The 22,334-nt window shown below is 43.3% G+C and overlaps 1 protein-coding gene across 2 annotated transcripts in view; it reads right to left on the reverse strand.

Annotated features, from left to right (window-relative positions):
* The window catches only part of CCNB3 (cyclin B3), an 82,607-nt gene that overhangs the window by 59,605 nt on the left and 668 nt on the right, over window positions 1–22,334 (reverse strand). Inside the window, exon 2 of one of the 2 annotated variants that reach the window (XM_066356413.1) lies at window positions 22,052–22,114. The exons of the other annotated variant lie outside the window; for it this stretch is intronic. The gene's annotated coding sequence lies outside the window, so the exon portion shown is untranslated. The remainder of the gene's footprint in view (window positions 1–22,051; window positions 22,115–22,334) is intronic. 2 annotated transcript variants of the gene reach the window in all.

Below are 22,334 nucleotides of genomic sequence, written 5' to 3' on the forward strand. Positions count from 1 at the left end.
GTAAAGAGGTAATCAATGAGGTATTTGCCAGCCAACCAGACCTCAAAGATACTCCAATCTCAGGAGCCGACCTAAACCTCTTCACAGACAGAAGCAGCTATGTCGGAAACAGTGAAAGATATGCTGGGATGCAGTCACCACAACCACAGAAGTCACAGAAGCAGCCCCCATCCAAAGGGTTGGTCAGCCAAGCAAGCTGAACTCTGGGCCCTCATCCAATGTCTCCACTATGCAGAAGGGAAAATGGCCAACATCTACACGAACTCAAAATATGCCTTCAGAATTATTCATATCCATGGGGCTATTTACCAGGAACAAGGAGTGCTAAATGTGGGTGGAAAAAAATTAAGCAAGATTGGCTTAGTGGTACAGCATTGGCCCAGTGTGTGAATGTCCCAGGTTTGATTCATGTTCAGGGCACACAGGAGAAGTGCCCATCTGCTTCTCCACCCTTACCCCTCTCCTTTCTCTCCATCTCTCTCTTTCCCTCCTGCAGCCAAGGCTCCAATGGAGCAGAGTTGGCCCGGGTGCTGAGGATGGCCCATGGTCTCCACCTCAGGCGCAAGAATGGCTCCAGTTGCAACAGAGCAATGCTTCAGATGGGAAAAGCATCAGTCCCTAGTGGGCTTTCCAGGTGGATCCCGGTCAGGTGCATGCGGGAGTCTATCTCTCTGCCTCCCCACTTCTCTCTTCAGAAAAAAAAACAAAAAATAAAAATAAAACAAAGAAGAAATTCTTAAATTATTAGAGGCAGTGTGGAAACAAAAGAAAATAGCTATAATCCATTGCTGTGGTCACCAAAAGGGAACAGATCTCATTACTCAAGGAAATCAATTGGCCAATTGAGAAGCAAAGACAGCAGTGCTAAAGGAAGAATCAGCTTCTCAACCCTCAGCCATTCTTCTAGCTACACTATGGCCAAATGAACCTAGATACAACCCAGAAGAAGACCAGTGGGCACAGGAGGAGGACGCCAGTTGGACACCAGAAGGATGGTGGCAACTCCAGGACAAAAGGCCCTTTGTGTCAAAAGATTCAAATATCCCTCCTCGTAATGACCCAGTACCATCAACTGACTCATCTTGGAAAAACAGCACTAGAGACACTCTTAGGAAGACATTATTCCATGTCTCAACTCCTGGCCATCTGTGCCACTATAAGTAATCAGTGTATTATTTGTACAAGGAATAATTCCCTTCAAAGCCTAGTCCAGCCCCAGGGATCCAGAAAATCAGAACCCACACTCTTGAGGCCATGGAAGTAGACTTCGCTAAAGTAAAACCCAGCAAGGGCTACAAATATCTGCTAGTCCTAGTCTGCATGTACTCTGGATGGGTAGACGCTGTTCCCACAAGGACTGAAAAGGCCCAGGAAGTAACCCAAGTACTCCTTCAGAAAGTTATTCACAATTTGGAATTCCACTCTCCATTCACAGTGACAACAGACTGGCCTTCATAGCAGAAATAATTCAGATTCTCCCAAAACTATTAGGGATTAAGTAGAAACTCCACATGGCCTGTTGGCCCCAGAGCTCAGGAAAAGTAGAATGTATGAACTGAATCCTAAAAATGACCCTAGCTAAATTCTGTCAAGAGACCCATGCCTCCTGGGTAGATATGCTCCCTCTTGTGCTTCTTCAAGCATGCTGCACTCCAGGGCCAAAGGGCTATTCACCCTTTGAAATACTCTTTGGGAAGCCACTGCCTATTATCAGTAGGTTTCAAGGGGACCTCAGGCAGTTAGGAGATCAGGCCTTTAGAAAAACACTACCCCAAATCAACCAATCTGTAATGGCCAGGACCCCAATCCCGCTAGGAAGCCCAGTACACCCCCATCAGCCCAGAGACTAGGTTTGGGTTAAAGACTAGAAAAAGGAACCTTTACAATCCATTTGGACTGGGCCTCACACTGTAATCCTTGTTACCACAACTGCTCTTAAAGTTACAGGAATCACCACGTGGGTCCACCACTCAGGAGTCAAGGCTCATCCTGACGGCTCTTTGGACACGTGGACTGCTCATCCCGACTCTCAGAACTCCTTGAAGACCCGACTCCGATGAGGATGCATCAGCTCAGATCTAGCTCCTGCTCCTCACTGAGGGACCCCTGCCCCATTTGGTACCTGCTCATCGGCGGACTGGTTTCCCTGTTAGCAGGAGTCGGGCTAACGGGAGCAGCCCCAAAAGACTGGACTCAGATAGAAATATTCTTGCTTCTCCTTACCTATCTGTTATTGTAGGATGCGTACTTACCCTACAATGTTTGTAATATTGACTCTTTTTATTCTCCCTGGGTCCCTGACGCCCCTTCCCCTAAAGACATCCTGACCTCTCAGCACCTTGAGAGGACCTTAAATTACACCCATCAGTTTTTAAACAAGTCTAACCCGTCCCTAGCGGGAGACTGTTTGGATATGCCTGTCACTGTCCTCCTCTGCCTATACAGCCATCCCCACCCCATTAGCCAGGTGGGATCAGGTTAAAGTGACTCTCTCATACCACAGGGAGCTAGGAACCATCACAGCTGAAAAGGCCAACATGGCCCTAGGCCCCTATATAACTTCTAGGGCTGAAGAGGCTACCTTCCTTCTTCAAATCTACTCTAAAGCCCTCTCAAACCTCAACTAGGCTGACCAGGAAACCCATATCCAGTCCGGTCATGGTAAATACCCTACTGTTAACCCAAGTCCCTTTATGCTTCTCCAGCATGCGGGGAATGTCTCAGTAGGGAACTTGTCAGCAACCGACTGCAACAGGACAGTAACCATCCAACTCCCTAATGATTACTGGAGTCAACAGGTTAAATATCCAGTTTCCCCAGAGGCCAATGGAAAGTTCCTACATCTTGTATGATTCACGGGATTCCCCACAGTGACAGCCACCAGCTACAACTGTTCCTTTCCCACAACATCACTGTTTCCTTGAATAACCAACAACTCCAGTGTCACCACCCATTTTCATTGCACCCAAGTCAGCTGGAGCCACCTATCTCCCCTAATTGGCAGGGCTTTTGCCTCTACCTTGTCTTCCTGGAGCGCTGAGCCTGTAGGCTCCAACAGATACCCTTTGACTCACCTATTCTCTCTCCACTTTACACCCTGTCTTACGGGAAAAGGAGTATTTTTCTTCTGTGGTAAAAATGCATATTTGTGTCTACCTAGTAATTGGATGGGGATCTGTACTGTAGCCTTTCTTAGCTCCAATGTTGACGTGGCTCCAAATAATCAGTCCCTACCAGTCCTGTTAGTAAAACACGTCCAAAAGAAAAGAGCCATAACTATACTACCACTCTTAGCAGCACTAGGGATCACTGCAGGAATAAGGACAGGAGCCAGTGGACTAACAACTGCCCTCCAATACTTCCAGGCCGTCTCCCAAGACCTCCAGGAGAGCCTGGAAGATATAACACAAGTCTACTCCAACTACAAGACCAGGTAGATTCCCTAGCAACTGTAACACTACAGAATAGAAGAGAACTCGATCTCCTCGCTGCAGAAAAAGGAGCTCTGTTTTTAGAAGAAGAATGCTGTTTCTCGAGACTAAGAGACATGGACAAGAGTGTGGTGGTTACTGGGGGTGGGAGAGAGGGGGGCGTGGGAGGGAAGGAGGAGAGGAGGAGGGGGAGGGGGAGGAGGAGGGGCACAAAGAAAACTAGATAAAAGGTGACGGAGGACAATCTGATTTTGGGTGATGGGTATGCAACATAAGTGAATGACAAGATAATCTGGACATGTTTTCTTTGAATATATGTACCCTGATTTATTGATGTCACCCCATTAACATTAATAAAAATTTATTTAAAAAAAAAAAAGGCCTGACCAGGTGGTGGCGCAGTGGATAGAGCGTTGGACTGGGATGCGGAAGGACCCAGGTTCGAGACCCCGAGGTCGCCAGCTTGAGCGCGGGCTCATCTGGGTTGAGCAAAGAGCTCACCAGCTTGGACCCAAGGTCGCTGGCTCCAGCAGGGGGTTACTCGGTCTGCTGAAGGCCCACGGTCGAGGCACATGTGAGAAAGCAATCAATGAACAACTAAGAAGTCGCAACGCGCAACAAGAAACTGATGATTGATGCTTCTCATCTCTCTCCGTTCCTTTCTGTCTGTCCCTGTCTATCTCTGCCTCTGTAAAAAAATAAATAAATAAATAAAAATAAAAAATAAAAGCAGACTTCTTTGTTTAAAAAAAAAAAAAGAATGCTGTTTCTATATTAGGTCTAGTCAGAGATGCAGCCAAGAAACTACTTAAATGGGCTGCCAAGATCAGGGAACGACAAGTCAATACCTGGGACACATGGCTACAAGGTATTAACTGGTCCACCTGGTTACTTCCATTAATAGGACCTCTCTTACTCCTCATCACAGCTCTCTGACTCAGTCCCTGCCTTTTACGGCTTGTCACCACTTTCCTCCAAAATCATATCCAGACTATTACAAACCAGAGAGTAGGAAGAATCCTTATAACATGGGGTTAATGGCCCCTCGGTCCTCAGCATTCAGACTATTACTCCACATATTTGCTGTAAAATAGTGATGCCCTAAGACAGAGGTCGGGAACCTTTTTGGCTGAGAGAGCCATGAACGCCACATATTTTAAAATATAATTCCATGAGAGCCATACAACAACCCGTGTACCTTACGCATTATCCAATAAAAATTTGGTGTTGTCCCGGAGAACAGCTGTGATTGGCTCCAACCACCCGCAACCATGAACATGAGCAGTAGGAAATGAATGGATTGTAATACATGAGAAATGTTTTATATTTTTAACGTTATTATTTTTTTAATTAAAGATTTGTCTGCGAGCCAGATGCAGCCATCAAAAAAGCCACATCTGGCTCGTAAGCCATAGGTTCCCGACCCCTGCCCTAAGAGGTTTAAAATAGGGCATCAAAGGGGGAAATGATAAGGAAGAAAAATGTAAGCAATGTACTATAAAGCTGATTACCTTATCATGCCTTCTGCTTCTGTACACCCTGCTTGCAGTTGCAACATATATTGAAAAGTACTGAAAATCTCCCACTCAAGATTCCTTTCTGTAATCCATAAAAACCTTCAAAGACTTCCAGTTGGGCCTCAGACTTTGGAGTCTTAACTCCACTGAGCCCGCTGGCATAATAAACTGTTCCTCCACCTCTTCAAGTGCCACTTGGTTTATCTGTCAGGTGAGATTTTCCATAACAACCTCAATTGATTCTCATAACAAAAGTTTTATTTTATAGTCCCAAATGAGTTAAGTGACTCACTATACCAGACAAACTATATATTAAGCAGCATAGATCACCCAGATATTTCCAGGGTTCTTTCTAAATAAAAACCATGAAGCCTCTCCAATCACACTCAAAAACATTTCAAAACAGTCTATAGTCCAAAATGAAAGACCCTCATGTAGTAATGAGAGGAGGTCAAATTATCACAGACATTTTAAAAAGGAAGAAGCAATTGGGCTTCTAAATCAGCCAAATTAGCATCTTTGAACTTCAGCTTCCTCTTTTGCAAAAGAGCTATACCACTACTTACTTGCAGAGGCCTCCTGTGGCTCAAATGTAAAATATGTACATGAAAGCCAAGATAACCTGGAGATGTTTTCTTTGAACATATGTACCCTGATTTATTGATGTCCCCCCATTAAAATTAATGAAAATTTATTTTAAAAAAATCAAACCTAGGAGTAAATATGAATTATTATTCTTGGAACATTTTGGCAAACAACCACTAATACATTATCTATTCATTTATTTATTCATTCATTCAGTAAAAATATGTTGAAGCAAAAATATGCTCAATGGATGGTGTCATATGTAAAGGCAATTAAATTCTCTTTCCTTAAATCTGGAAGAAGAAGAAGAAGAAGAAGAAGAAGAAGAAGAAGAAGAAGAAGAAGGAGGAGGAGGAGGAGGAGGAGGAGGAGGAGGAGGAGGAGGAGGAGGAGGAGGAGGAGAAGGAGAAGGAGAGGAAGAGGAAGAAGAAGAAGAAGAAGAAGAAGAAGAAGAAGAAGAAGAAGAAGAAGAGGAGGAGGAGGAGGAGGAGGAGGAGGAGGAGGAGGAGGAAGAAGAAGAAGAAGAAGAAGAAGAAGAAGAAGAAGAAGAAGAAGAAGAAGAAGAAGAAGAGGAGGAGGAAGAAGAGGAAGAAGAAGAAGAAGAAGGAGGAGGAGGAGGAGGAGGAGGAGGAGGAGGAGGAGGAGGAGGAGGAGGAGGAAAGCCTAAGCATGGTAGGCACTCAGAATAAATGTGGGTATTCCTCTCTTCTTCCTCCATATCTGAAACTATTATTTTCCATCTCATCCTTCAAAACTCAGCCAAGCAATAAAATTGCACTGTACGAAAACCACTTACTCCACTATTATTATTTATACCTTATCATTTTTTTATGGATGACTAAAGACTCGTTCTGAAACATTTATCCTTCAAGGGAAAAGGAAAAAAAATCAGACTGGAACAAAAAAGGCTAAAAAACTTTCAGCTGATTATGTCACAGCTTAATTAAACCTTACAGAAAATAAGGTTATTCACAGGATGGTCATACTCCACTTTTCACTATCCTGAATAATAACCATTTGCTTTGGGTGACACACACACTGACTTAAGTAGCTTATTTCCCTGCCACCAGGAGTGAGGGGATTGACACCACTAAAAACATGCTTTAATAATAGAATACTTTCTGAAAAACACTCTGGACTTGTACCACCTACAAAATGCTGAGCCTTACTTGGACAAGAAAATTATCCTTTCCACTTTCCAAATTCTCCATCTTTCCTACATGTTGATAACTTCATTGGGCATCCTAGATCAGTGCTAAACCCCACACAGGAGCAAATTGGCTCTTTCAAAATTGTTCAGAGTCCAAAACTGTAGATCAAGATGTTAAGTTAGGTAGTCAGTTAGACATGTGCCGGACAGGCAGAGGAGGAGGGATGACTTGCCACCATTCATTCCTGGTAAGCAGGATCTACCTCACTACACCCACACTGATGGTCTCCAGTTCTCTGATATGGTATCAGCCACATAGCAATATAATGAAGATGGATAAACAAGAAGAAGCTAGAAAAATAAAAATAAAATTGTAATTGGAAAATCCAGGAAGTAAAGCCCATAAATACCTAAATTCTGTAACTAATCGGGGCATTCATTTTCATGAGTGAGTTGCCCACTCAGGCCTTCCTGAGTGTATTTCTGCACAGCCAATAAACCCTTTGCTTGCTATATACCTTGTCTATTGATTAAATTCTTTCTCTCAAGCAAGACAAGAATTGAGGTCTCGTCATTTCACCAGTAACCTCTTTTTGGCACCTGGACTCGGATCTCCTTGTTACTGGTGAGACTAGTCATCCTCACCACCTTGGCTTGAAGGACTTGACTAAACATGCTTTGTTTCCTTCTTGCACCTTTTCCTCTGGCCACAGGGTTTTCTCTCTGTGGATCACCACACCACTGCAGGCACAAGTCAAGCACTTAAGAGCTCTTAGGGCACTTGCCACTAGAAGACTGCCATAACAGGATAAGTTGGTCATGGACCAGGGAAGGATGTTCTAGGTGCCCTGCCAGTGACAAGAAAATGTCCATGCAACAAAGCACACTGTGTAACCAATCAAGTACCACTCCACGGCATCTCCCAAGCTAGGAAATAAATAGAGTGATGGAATATGACCTCTCAGAGATATAACCCAGCTTCCCTGCCAACTCCAGACTTCCTTGCATTCAGCACGCCACAACACTTTTTCAATGTTTGGTGTCATGTTCTTCTGCCCTGTCTCTCCTGTCCCTGTGAATCTTGCTGTTTGTTCCTCTGCCAAGGGGCACCATCCCAGGTATGCCTGCCCTTATTGGACTGTAAAAAGGAACACTGGCTCAAGCTCATTAACAGGTACTTATTCATGTCTTCCTATTATCATCTTTGGCCTGCTATGCTAGGAGACCATGTCTTTAATGGCTTTCAAATCATGGAACTAAAACCCAGCTGCACCAATGCCACCATGGTTGTTGACCATGCAGGGTCTCCCAGTTCTTCTGAATGAGACACAAGGATCCAAGGGAATGAGACATTAGAGAGCCTCAGAGAAGAAGTGGGGGTGGGAAGGTTACAAATCTTTCTGTGATTGGTAGTCATAACTATGGGGTCTGCTACTTTGTCTGGAAATTCCAGAAATTAATGAAACAACTAGAAGTGAATTCCTTATCACTGTTCTACTAAATGCATCTTGGGGAATGAGAATGGGAAAGATGAGGCATGCACTGGTGAGCTCAGTTGCTCAAGACCAGGGACTGGAGGAAGGAGGTCCTGTCGCTGAGTTTAGAGATGACAGCCTATCTCTAGTGGGACGAGGCTGGGGGCAGGTTACACGGTAAGGCTAGCTGAGTCTGGGAACCCGGGAATGAAGCAGAGGATGCTCTCTTCAGACCCAGTATAAGCTGGGAAAAACGAGGGTGCCTGTTTCCCCCCATATTCTCCTCTATTCTCTTCCAGATGGGAAACCAATCCTCCATTCCTCAGGACTCACCCCTAGGATTTATGTTCAAGAACTGGTCAAAATTTAATCCCCAAACCTTAAAGAAGAAAAGAGTAATATTCTTTTGCAACACCGTGTGATCACAATATAAGTTAGGGGATCAGGAGGTTTGGCCAGAAAATGGTAGTTTGAATTACAGTACCATTCTTCAATTAGATCTTTTTTGTTGTTGCTGTCAGGGCAAATGGACTGAAGTCCCATATATCTAAGCCTTTATGGCTTTAAGAAACAACCCAGACCTTTGTAAGACCTGCAGACTAGATCTGGCTGTTCTAGCTGTAATCAGCTAACCACCCCAGGAACAACAGACTCTAAAGGAGATAGAGGCCCTGGTAGAGCCAGTAACTGTGGGAAAAGAGAATAAAAAAGGAAGCTCTATATATCCCAAACTCCCATTGCCAGAATAGGCACCTCCATATCCTGGGACTTGTCCTACTGCTCCCTGCCCAGAGCTTTCTAGACTATGTCCACTCCAAGAAGCAAGTGGTCCTAGAGGCCCCATCAAAGTACAGGTGCCCTTTTCAATGCAGAATCTCCTTGAAATGAAAAATGAGCTAGGGAAGTCCTCAGATGACCCCAATAAATTCATAACAGGATTCTATTTAACCATTGGAAGGATATTACACTCTCTTTAATACAATTCTCTCTCATGGGGAACTTCAAACCATAGCTGAGCCTGCCTCACAATTTGCCAACAGTTTACATATCACAAATCAACGTTATCCACAGTGTTCTCCCAACATGACCCAAAGTGGGATTACAACTTCCCAGATGACATCTAGGTGAGAAATCATATGTTAAGTGGCATACTTGAAGGTATGAGGGCTAGCAAGACTAAGATAGTGAACTTTAATAAATTAGCCACCACTGACCAAGAGCCAAATAAGAATCCCAACATCTTTATAGAAAGGTTGCAGGAGGCCCTCCTAAAATATACAAATCTTGACCCCCAACTCACCTGAAGGGGATCTTATGATGAAGGATCGATTTTTAACACAAGCAGCCCTTGACATTCAAAGGAAACTCCATAAATTAGGGGTGGGACCAGGTACCCCCTTCCCTGGCATCTTAAAGGCTGCCACCTCAGTCTTTTATAATTGAGATGAGGAAGAGAAAGGGAGACTACAGGGTAAGCTAAAACACAAGGAGAAATGGCAAGCACAGCTCATAGCTGTTTTACAAGGTCACCTGTCCCCAGGGAACCCAAAGCAGGCCCATCCTAGTAACTGCTACTGCTGTGGGAAGCCTGGCCATTGGGCAAGAGAATGTTTAGGCAGGGGAAAGCTTCCTCATAAGCCTTGCCCCCTCTGCCTTAAATTTGTCCATTGGAAGAGAGACTGCCCAGAGGGCCAGAGGTCTCCTGGGTTGGAATCCCAGGCTATGTAGGCCTTAAAGTGAGGGGGCCCTACACTCAGGCTGGCTCCCAAACCAACTATCATCATTGAAGGGACAGAGCCAAGGGTAACTCTGGATGTGGCAGGCAGGACCCTAAATTTTCTTTTGGATACAAGAGCCACCTACTCTGTGCTAACCACCTATTCTGGGCAGCTCTCCTCTAGGATTAGCCAGGTAATGGAAGTAAAAAGGGTACCTACCCACAAAAAGTTTATTCCACCTCTATGTTGTCTCTGGGGCCAGATTTTATTCTCACATCAATGCCTAGTAATAGCGGAATACCCCACTCCCCTTCTTGGGAGAGATATTTTAAGCAAATTAGGCACCCAAATAACTCTCTCCTTAGTTCTGGGATTAACATCTCCCCTTTTGGCATTATGCCTTGAGGAGGATCCCAACACCTTCTAAGATGATATAAACCTTAAAGTAGACACCAGGTTTGGGCCTCTGAGATATCTGGGAGAGCCCAAACAGCATTTCCTATAATTATTAAAATTAATGACTCCACCATGCTCCCTAACTGCAGACAATACTTCATTGAAACAGAAGTGAGAGCCTGACCTGTGGTGGCACAGTGGATAAAGCGTTGACCTGGAAATGCTGGGGTCGCCAGTTCGAAACCCTCGGCTTGCCTGGTCAAGGCACATATGGGAGTTGAAGCTTCCAGCTCCTCCCCCCCTTCTCTCTCTCTCTCTGTCTCTCCTCTCTCTCTCTCTGTCTCTCCCTCTCCTCTCTAAAAAATGAATTAAAAAAAACAACAACAAACAGAAGTGAGAGAGAGACTATATATCCCTTAATCTCAAAATTCCTTCAGCATGGGTTATAACTCCCTGAAATTCACATTGTAAAACATCAATTTTGCCAATCAAAAATAAAAATGGGGAATATATAATAGATTAGTTCAAGACTTACGAGCTATAAATGAGGCTATACTACCCATTATGCCATGATTCCCCATCCATATACAATTCTCAGGGAAATTGCCCCAGAGACACAATGATTTTCAGTCTTGGACCTTAAGGATGCTCTTTTGCATTGTTACACCCATCTTGCCAATTTTTATTTGCTTTTGAATGGACAGATGAACAAGGAATGAAACAACAACTTACCTGGACTGCCCCAAGGCTTTTGGGACAGTCCTCACCTGTTTGAGTAGGCCTTGGCAAGGGACCTAAAGGGCCTATCTCTTGAGGGGAGTGGCCAGATCATTCAATATGTCAATGATTAAAATATATATATGTCAATGATTTACTCATCTGCTCCCCCACCAAAGAGCTAGGCCTTCAGCATATTACTAAGAATCTAAATTTTCTTGCTGAACAGGGATACTGTGTAACTAGAGGGAAGGCACAAATATTAAAGCAATGAATGAATTATTTGGGACTCGTTCTTACCCATGAAGAATGAAGGTTATCCCCAGAAAGAGTGTGGGTCATACAACAGATCCTGGTTCCCACTACCCAGAAGGAGATCTAAGCCTTCCTCAAACTGACAGGATACTGCTGTAAACTGTGGATCCTAGGATATGGGGAAATAGCAAAACCTTTATACCAGGCTCTCAGATCTGAGCTTGAACAGAACCCTCCTCTGCCTTAGGACAGGGAACAAGAACAGGCATTTACCTGGCTAAAGAGAGTTCTAATAGAGGCACCTGCTCTCAGGTTGCCAAACCCAGAGAAATCTTTCTGACTATATGTAACTGAAAAACAAGGGGTAGCGTTAGGGGTTTTAACTCAAACTCTAGGGCCCACCCAACAACCTATTGAATACCACTCTAAAAACCTAGACTCAGTAGCACAGGGATGGCTCCACTGCCTTAGGGTAGTGGCGGCAGAAGCCCTGCTGGCTGAGGAGGTATCCAAGATCACTCTTGGACAAGAAATCATCCTTGATACTTCCCACCAAATAAACTCCCTCCTAGAGCATAAGGGGCCCCACAGGCTTACTGACAGCAGAATATTAAAGTACCAAGTGTTAATGTTAGAAAATCCCCAGGTTAGGATAGAGTACTGCGCCACTCTAAATCCGGCCACCTTAATGCCCCTTCCAGGGGACATGGAATCCCTCTACTCTTGCAGTGAAATCATTCATCTAACCTATGTTAGCAGCAGAGATTTGAAGGACTGACCACTAAACAATGTGGATGAATGAAGTTTGGTTCACAGATGGGAGTAGCTTCATCAGGGATGGGGTCTGCTATGCTGGGTATGCAACTGTCACATCTCAATCGGTCATTGAGGGCCTTGCTTCCTGGGACTTCTGCCCAGTTAGCTGAACTAATAGCCTTAACAAGGAACCTTGAACTAGAGGAAGGGAAAAGAATCAATATTTACACTGATTCTGAAGACATATTTCTAGTATTTCATGCTCATGACACTATCTGGAAAGAAAGAGGGTATCTCACAGCCAGAGATACTCCTATCAAGCACAAGTCTCAAATCCTCAAATTACTCCAAGCTATTAAACTTACCCAAAGAAATAGCTGTTATACACTGCAAGGGGCAACAAAAGGAGATGAAATAACACAGGGAAATAAGTTTGCTAACATCACTGGTTAGCAAAAAAAGGTGGTTTGTGCTCAAGATTTCCTTCTAGGACCTTTAATTCCAACAGGCTCAGAGGAGACCCTAACTCCTCGGTATACCCAAGAGGAAATTAACTGGGTTGAACAAAATGGATATATCAAAAATACCGAGGGCTGGTACCAGCAGGAAAATCTCCTTCACCTTCCATAAGCCCTACAATGGAAGGTTATTAAAGGGCGGAGTTTGTGCTATAGCAAACATCTCTTGTGGATTTTATATAAATACCACAGGTCAAATTGAAGAGAGCACCAAAAAATTTATGGAACATATTACAATGGTCGCTCCTCTATCATGGGGGTTAGGTTCCAGAAGCCCCCGTGATAGGTGCAAGTCTGCAAAGGAGCAACCTTATATTTATTTTGTTATTTAAATATATATATTAAGGCTTTATAAACCCTCCCCACACTCTTATAAACCTTTCTCACACTGTTATTAACCTTTCCCACACTCTTATAAACACTTCTTGATAGGATTGCAGGTGGGGGTAATGACCTCTTCCTCCTTTAAGTGGACAAAGGGACATTGACAAACTAGATGCTCCAGATCACCTTCCCCCAGGCATCCGGGTGACTAACCTGGGTGTGGAAGGTCCCATAGCTTATACAGTTAATCTTACATAAATTGCTGAAAGATACATTTTTCCTTAATGACTACCAGTCCCACCCTCAAATCCCCTATTTAACCCCACCTGTTAGAGAACCAGTTGCTGCTCTCCTGGCAGGTTTCCTTTCATTAAAGTCTGTTACACTGGTCTTTTGGACTCCGATTGATTCTATCATTTGGTGCCAAAACCTGGGACCAGGCTCCAGTTTCCCCTGGAGGATCCCCCAGCTCTCACCCAAGCTTACTATGAGGGAAGTGGCAGACAGCGGCAGCTTGTTCCAGGCATACTACCTGATTCTGCTTGGTCCTATGAGTGGGGGTAGATTGGCCGGCTCCATGACCCTGTTCTGAAGCCCTGCCGGACCAGGATTAGAGATCCTTCTTCACCTTCCCTTCTTCTGGTAGGTGCTCTTCCAAATTTTTCACCCTAAAAATCTGGAGAGATAGACCTCGGGGTTTCTTGTCTACTCACACTACGTTTTCGGAAGCTCAGGCACCTGGCCAAGAAACCTCCTACTCCTACTCACTGGGACTGAATTCTCGTGGGTGACGACCCCCACAATTCTTCCCCTTCCTTTCTAACATTGGAAGAGGAAGAAAGGGGACGCTCCTCCTTCCTCACCAATTCCCGTCTACCTCCTTTACCTATCATGGGGACCTACCACAGTGCCCCAATATAAACTACTTTTGATTACAATACACTCAAAGATCTCAATAATTTTTTCCACTGCACAGGGAAGGCCTCAGAAATTCCCTATGTACAGACTTTCTTCTTTCTCTGATCTCAACCCTCTCTCTGTTCCTCTTGCTTGACCTACCAAATATGATACTTTTAGCAAAAATCCCTTCTCCCCCATCTTCCTCCAACTCTCCTCTAAGCTCTGATCCTTTTGACCCCTCTGACCATGTGGTGCCACTCCCAGCATCTCAACCTCCTCCTCCTCCTGCAGATTCTTTCCATCCAGACCCTCCTTGTTTCCATCCAGCTGATCACGCTGTCTGTCTGTCTGCTTCCTCTCTTCCTCCCTCTAAGATGACAACTCCCTGCCATCTAGAGATCATACAAGCTCAGAGTTGGACACTGATGATCCCCCAAACACTCTCCTCCCCCTCCAGGAGGTAGCAGGTGCCGAGGGAACTGTGAGAATCCACGTCCTGTTCTCCCTCTTGGACCTGTCCCAAACAGAGAAGAGACTACGCTCCTTCTCCACTGACACAGACACTTACATAAAGAAATTCAAATATCTAACCCAGGCATATGATCTGACCTGGCATGACTTCTATATCATCCTATCCTCCACTTTACTACCCGAGGAGGAGTGAGTCTGGTTGGCTGCACAGGTGCATGCTGATGACCTCCATAGGACAATCAAAAACCCATAGGAGAGGCAGCTGTTGCCAGGGAAGACCCCAATTGGGACTATTAAATTGGCAAACCTGGCAGAGATCTTGGTAACTGTATGGTTTCCTGCTTAATAGTTGACTCCAAAAGGCCGCTTACAAGGCAGTTAGTTATGAAAAACAGAAATTTCACAATGAGTGGACGGAAATCCGGCCCAATTCCTGTCCTGCCTACCGGGGGCACTCCAAAAATATACTAAAAGAGATCAGGCAAAATACCAGCTCTTGGAGGCTGCCCTTAAAGGCTCCAATGTTCCTAAGGGACCTCGTCAGACTCCATTGGGACCCTGCTTCAAGTGTGGAAAAGAAGGTCATTGGGCAAAAAGCCTGTCTGGCTCCTCAGCCCCACAGGGCCTTGCCCTCGTTGTGGGGAAAAGGGGACACTGGAAGGTAGACTGCCCCCTTGCTCCTCCAAGGGAGGGTTCAGTCTCTTCCACCCCTACCAACCACCTCCAACCTAACCTTGTCCAGTCTACTGGGACTTGCCACTGAAGACTGAACGTGCCCAGGGCCACTGACCCTATCTCATGTCACCATGGATGAGCCTAGGGTAGCCATCCAAGCGAAGGTAAGCCGATTTCATTTCTTATAGACACAGGGGTCACTTACTCTGCCTTGCCCGAATATTCGGGTCCTGCTCATCCCTTAAAGATCTCTGTTGTGGGTGTTGATGGTCTTATTCCCTCCCTGTTGGCCATGGATCCACTGCCTTGTCTAATACATGGTGTTTCCTTTACACATTCTTTTCTCCTCCTACCTCAATGCCCTATGCCTATTTTAGTCCAGAATCTACTCTCCAAATACAGAGCCTCTCTCTCCTTTCACCTCTTGTCCTCAGAGTCGGCCTTGTTACTGTTTCTCAGCCAGCCAGCTTTGTCCACTTCTGTTACAAATTTACATCTACCACCCAGCATATTGAAGCCCAAGGTTCTCCTCACCACCCCCAAGGCTGCAAAACTCCAGGGAAAGGCCCCCTAGTTTCATGTCTCCAGGTTAAAGAAAACGGAAGCTCCATCTCCACACATGCCTACAGATGACACTTCCAGTCAACCTGAATCACCGCCCAGATACACCAGCTCCCCCTTAGGGCCCACCAAGGTCAGACTGATTAACATCCCAGAAGAAGAACAGCCTGAGCCATAACTGATTACCCCCTGACAACAGACAGGATGGAGATTCCAGTTTGTTCTATCCTTTCTTATCTCCTTACCCTTAAAGGCATACTCTGCCACCATACCCTCCCTCTTGGAATCCTCACATCTAGAAAGCTCTCTTAATTTTATTTAAAATCTCGTAATCAAGACTAACTCCTCCTATGCAGCCGACTGCTGGATATGTCTGTCCATGTCATCTTCAGTTTATTCAGCTCTCCTTATTCCTCTTAATAATACTCATCTCCTTCACACCATTTGTATGTACAATATTCAGAAAGGGGCCACCTTTTTTGAGAGAGCCAGCACTCTCATAGGAGATTACCCCACTTCAGTTGCCAATCAAGCAAACAAGCTATACTAAACCTACTATTCCCAGCTTGAAAAATTACAACCCCGAACTCCTCCTGCTCAAGGACCAGTCACTTTAAATACCCCTCTCCTTTCACCTGCTTCCCTATGCTTCAAGGCTCAGGATGACATCCCAGTTGGTCACCTCCCCTCTAACCTCTGCGACACCACAATAACTATTCAACTTCCCAAAGACCATCAGAACCATCGAGTTAACTGCCAAGTCTCTCCAGAAGCAAACAGATTATTTTCTAACCTCGTTTGATTCACAAGACCCCCTTCTCTTACAGTTTCACAATATAAATGCTCCTATCCCACAACACGACTCTATCCCTGGCTCACTACCCCTTCCACACGGTTGCAACGCTCAAAGTATGTCTCTGACCACATCTCCCCCCAGTTGGGGCTGCACTTTCCTCCACCTTGACCCTTTGGAGTTGAGATGGATGGAAGAAACTGACCCCTTGTTCATCTGTTCTCTATTCACCTCTCAGCCTGCCTCACGCAATCAGGGGCTTTCTATATGCGTAGGACCAACAGCTATATGTGAGTCCCAACTAATTGGACGGGAACCTATGTCTATCTTACCCCGAACATCAACATAATCCGAGCCTTGAGATCAGTGGCTCTGCACAAGCTGGGTGTCTTGGTACTACCATTTATGGGTCCACTCACTCTCATATTTGTCATTTTAGCTTTTGGGCCCTGTCTCCTAGCCTATTCTCTAGCTTCTTACAGAACCACATGCAGGCCTTCACCAACCGGAAAATTGGAGAAATCTATCTAGCTCTACACACCAACCCTGAAACCTACACTCGCTGGGCAGAAAAATCCAAGCCCCTACGACTACGCCCCTAAACAGCAGGAAGAAGTTACAGAAGAGAGACCACCGCCCCTACAACCCTACCCTGCCTTCTGCCTTCTCAGCATGTGGTCCGTCTCCTGCGCCTTTTCCCTCATTTCCTCTAGGACTGCCTAAAGGCCTTCACTAGCTGGACTGTCCATGAACTCCTGTTACTCCAGGTCACTTACCAGAAGGCCCCTACTTTGCCACCGCAGCCCGAGGCCAGCCATCCCTTCCCTTGACTTGCTGCCCCTTACCAGCAGGAAGTAGCTACAGAAAAATGATCATCGCTCCTCAACCATATAACAAAAGGCTGGAATGACAAGGTTGCAGGTGGGGGCCATGACCCTCTCTTCCCTTAAATGGACAAAGGGACAATGACAAACTAGATGCTCCAGATCACCTTCCCTCAGGCATCAGGGTGACTAACTGGGGTGTGGAAGGTCCCCTAGCTTATTTACAGCTAATCTTACATAAATTGCTGAAAGATACATTTTTCCTTAATGATTACCAGCCCCCACACTCAAACCCCCTATTTAACCCTACCTATTAGATAACCAGTTGCTGCTTTCCTTACCAGACAGCCTGGCAGGTTTCTTTTCATTAAAGCCTGTTATACTGGTCTTTCAGACTCCAATTGATTCTATCAGTTCCTATGCTCTTAAACACTTTCTACTCCCTTAAACCTACATAATTTTAACAACATATAAAATTCTAGCCTGACCTGTGGTGGTGCAGTGGATAAAGCATCGACCTGGAAATGTTGAGGTCGCTGGTTTGAAACCCTGGGCTTGCCTGGTCAAGGCACATATGGGAGTTGATGCTTCCTGCTCCTCCCCCTTCTCTCTGTCTCTCTCTCTCTAAAATGAATAAATAATAATAAAACCAAAAAAAAAAAGAAAAAAATTAAAAAAACTAAAATTCTATCTATATAGGTACTAACAACCAGTGAATACTAATATGTTTTAATTAATATTTTTATATTGTTTTCAGTTTTTAGGCAATAAAATGTTTATTTTACTGCAAAAATAATTAAAATAATAAATATATAAAAATACCTATATACCACAAAATCCCGCAATATAGCAAAAAATCCGTGATACAAAATTAGATATATACAATTTAAAAATCTGCGACACAGTGAGACCATGAAAAGTGAACCACGATATGGCAAGGGACGACTCTATTTGGTTACAGACCTACAACCAACAGGGCATTGAAAACACCATTTGAAACTCTATCCAAAATATGCTTCCCAAAATGACTTAGTTTCTTCTGCTACTAGGCCCCTTAACATCATTTCTCCTATTACTTTTTGGTCCATGCATACTTAATTGCCTTGTTCGCTTTGTCTCTTCCAGAATTCAGGCAATCCACCTTCAGATGATGGTCATGAAGGGATTTCAGCCCATTTCCTCAGTGGAAGACTCAAACAGCCCCCTAGATCAGGGGTGGTCAACCTTTTTATACCTACCGCCCACTTTTGTATCAATGTTAGTAGTAAAATTTTCTAACCGCCCACCAGTTCCACAGTAATAGCGATTTATAAAGTAGGGAAGTAACTTTACTTTATAAAATTTATAAGCAGAGTTACAGCAAGTTAAAGCATATAATAATAATTACTTACCAAGTACTTTATGTCGGATTTTTGCTAAGGTTGACAGAATAAACCTTTATAAAACAACTTACTATAGTTAAATCTTTTTATTTATACTTTGGTTGCTCCGCTACCACCCACCATGAAAGCTGGAACGCCCACTAGTGGGCGGTAGAGACCAGGTTGACTACCACTGAGCTAGATCTTGTTGGAATCCAGTTCTGCCCTACCTAATCCTGTCCCAGAGAGTCAGCAAGAGGCTGGGACTCATTGTCTATGCGGATCAACTTTCTTTTCCCTCCCTAGGCTTTGTTTCTCAAACTAATAAACTGAGGCAATGGGACCAGAACCTCCATGGTATTCAAACAATGGTAAATGGAGCAATATTAGCATGCCCACATGTGAGCTTTTAGCCTTTTAAAATCTCTGGCCTCAAGCTAGGCCTTACCAAATAGGAACCAATAAATTAAAATATCCCCAGGTGATTTGTATGCACTTTAAAGTTTTAGAAGCTCGGTTCTGAGGTGCCTTCCACCTGTGACTTTCTAGGATTAGCAGAGAGCACTGGGCAAGCCAGAGCTAAAGGGATTGGGGGAAAAGATACAAGAGTGGAGATATTAAGAAAAGGATAACAAGGGGGAAAAGTACAAGTTTCCATCAATCCGTAGTTCAAAAGATATCTCTCAATTAGCATTCTCTGACTTAAATATGTCCTCTTGTGGATGAAACTGATGCACATTTTCACTTGAGAAAAGATGTTTTATAAATGTACTCTGATTCAGGCATGTGTACTGGATACTCCATCTAAATGACTGTATCCAGTCCATTTGTTTTGCCATCTCACCCTGTAATACACACTCTCTGCCCAGCCTTGCACAAGAATCACTCACAGCCTAATGATTGACTGGTAGGGGAACAAAATAAAGGTTTCCTGACAGAGACGCTGCAGAGAAGACTGGGCCAAAAGAAGACAGCATGTAACATGGGGCTGAAGTGACGCTCAAGGACCAATGCAAAAGTGACAGAGCCAGACATTCCAGCAATCAGTACAAATCCAAAGTCACCTACCTCACATCAAGATTGGCGGCAGAACAGGAAAGACCGTGAACACACTCCTAGACCAGGAGTGGCAAGGAAATAAAGGAGCATCAAGTTGTAGCGACCTGAGTCAATGTTAACCTGACCTGTACTCCTTCCAATTCACCAGCAGCCAATTTTGAAAAGCACAGCCCTAGAGGAAGCGCAGTGCTCATTGACCAGCTGGGGCCAATGAGTATGCAGAGTTGCTATGTGCTGTTGCTCAGCAAGGAGGGCCTGGGGGGATTTAATTGAACTCTGGGGCTAATAGACTTTGCATTGAGGCGTGGTTTCCAGTAAAATTGGTTGGATTAAGCTGGTTTGACAAGAGAGAGTACTGGGTCTTTTTAAAGTAGCATTTTCATTTAAATAATACTGCTAGAGGAAGGGTAGAGCAGGTGTAAAACGTAAATTCAGACCAGTTAAAACATTAATATTAGTAACTGTTTATAGAATCAAACATTAACTCCTGTTGCCTTCTCAAATGGCCACATAGGTGGGATATAATAACACTGAGACTCATAGACATAGATAAAAGTGAAGTGGTTACCAGGGGGAGGGGGATGTGTGAAGGGGTGGGCGGAAGGGTGTAAAGAGGAACAGATATATGGTGATGGAAAATGATTTGACTTTGGGTGATGGGTATAAAACATAATCAACTGTTCAAATGCTAAGAAATGTTAACCTGAAACCTATGTACTCTTATGGATCAATGTTACTCTATTAAATTTAATTTTCTAAATAAAATTTTTAAAAAAATCAATCCTCATTATATACCATATTAATAGGCCAAGAAATCAACATGCACATCAAGAAAGCTATTAGAGCTAATAAGCAAGCACAAAGATACAGGACACAAGACTAATCAATATACAAAACTGCATATTTCTATAAACTTGCAAGAAATAATGTGAAAATAAAACTAAGATAATTCTACTTAAAATGGCATCAAAAATAATAAAAGAGTTGAAAAGTAAATTTAACAAAAGAAGTACAAGACGTGTACACTGAAACCCACAAAATATCACTGAGAGAAATTAAAAACCTAAACAAATGTAAAGACATTCCATGTTCATCGATTAGGATACTTAATATTGTTAAGATGGCAATCCTCAACTTGATCTACAGAATCAACACAATCCCTATCAAAATATGTATAGAAAAGACAATATAGTAGGCATGAGAATGCTATCTTTTGAAAGTCCTGCTGGTAAGGTTGCCCTTTGACTAGGATCTGGAAACTCGGATTTGGAGGAGGGGAGTCCCACCATCCTAACTGATGAGCGTAGCTCACTGTACCTTAACTGTTTGTGTAAGCAATGTGACTTATGGTGAACAACAGCATTCCTCCTGGGACTCTGGAGTGTTAGTATGTGCTACGAAAAGGGTGCCTACAGGACCAGCCCCAAATAAAAGCCCTTGACACTGAGTCTCTAATGAGCTGCCCTCATAAACAACATTTCACACATATTGTCACAACTCTTTACTTCAGAAAGCTATACTAAGTGAAAGAAGTCATTCACAAAAGACTATGTATTGTAAGATTTCATTTATTTTTTTTAATTTTTTTAAATTTTTTATTTATTCATTTTAGAGAGGGAGAGACAGAGAAGAGAGACAGAGAGAAGGGGGAGGGGCAGGAAGCATCAACTCCCATATGTGCCTTGACCAGGCAAGCCCAGGGTTTCGAACCGGTGACCTCAGCATTTCCAGGTCGACGCTTTATCCACTGCGCCACCATAGGTCAGGCTGTAAGATTTCATTTATATTAAATGGCTAGAATAGGCAAATCCATAGAGACAGAAAGCACATTAGTGGCTGCTTAAGGCTGGGGAGGTATAGGGTTGAGGGAGTTGTGGTAGAAAAGAGTACAAAATTGCTTTTTTGGTGATGAAAATGTTCTAAAATTGATTATGGTGATGGCTGCACAACTCTGAATACACTAAAAATTATTGAATTGTACACTTTATATGCGTGAATTATATGATATTTGAATTGTTTCAATAAAGAAGTTAAAAAATAACTGGCTAATAAAATATAATGGTTCTTTAAAAATTCTGTTGAAGAGTGGCAAGGAAAAACTCAGTGGAACCAGTTAGTGAGTTATTTCAATAAGCCGGACAATTTGGACCAAAGTGGTCCAAAGTTCTTGGCTGTGGCCAAGCACTTCTATATGGTTCTGGGCATAGTAATTCTTTAACAACCATTACCACTAATTTTCTTTCTTTAAAAAAAACTGAGATATCATTGGCATAACATTATATTAGTTTCAAGTATACACACTAATTTTTAATTATGTAAAAACATCCTTAAGCACTTACTACTATATATGAACCTAATGCTATCTCTTACAGGGTAAATAAAAATGAGTAAAACACAGTCATTCTGTATTTGGAAAGATAAAACTCATGATAAAATAATTACCAACACAAGGTAGAATGTGGTAAGGATCAAAGCATGGTGAAAATACATCTGCTACGGACTTCAAAGAACACGTATTATTTAGCATGCCACTATTGTCAACACAATCACTGTTGTCATACTCACCCCAGGATCACCAAGAGTGATTGATTACTGAGTGTCTAAGTTCATGAGCCACTGTTAGAGAGACTATACAGAGAGTTAGACAAACACTTTCTTCCTTTAAACTTAACAAATATTTATGATGGGCCTATTAAGGAAATATTATATTAATATTATATTATCTATATTATAAATATTAAATATTAAGTCAATAAATATAACAAATAAAAATGCAGTTTTTAGGATGGAGAGTGATTGTATTATTAGTGGGGGAAATCACAAGTTCTCTTTAATTTGAGGAATTCCT

Source organism: Saccopteryx leptura, chromosome X, assembly GCF_036850995.1.
Source record: "Saccopteryx leptura isolate mSacLep1 chromosome X, mSacLep1_pri_phased_curated, whole genome shotgun sequence".
NCBI classification, from domain to species: Eukaryota; Metazoa; Chordata; class Mammalia; order Chiroptera; family Emballonuridae; genus Saccopteryx; species Saccopteryx leptura.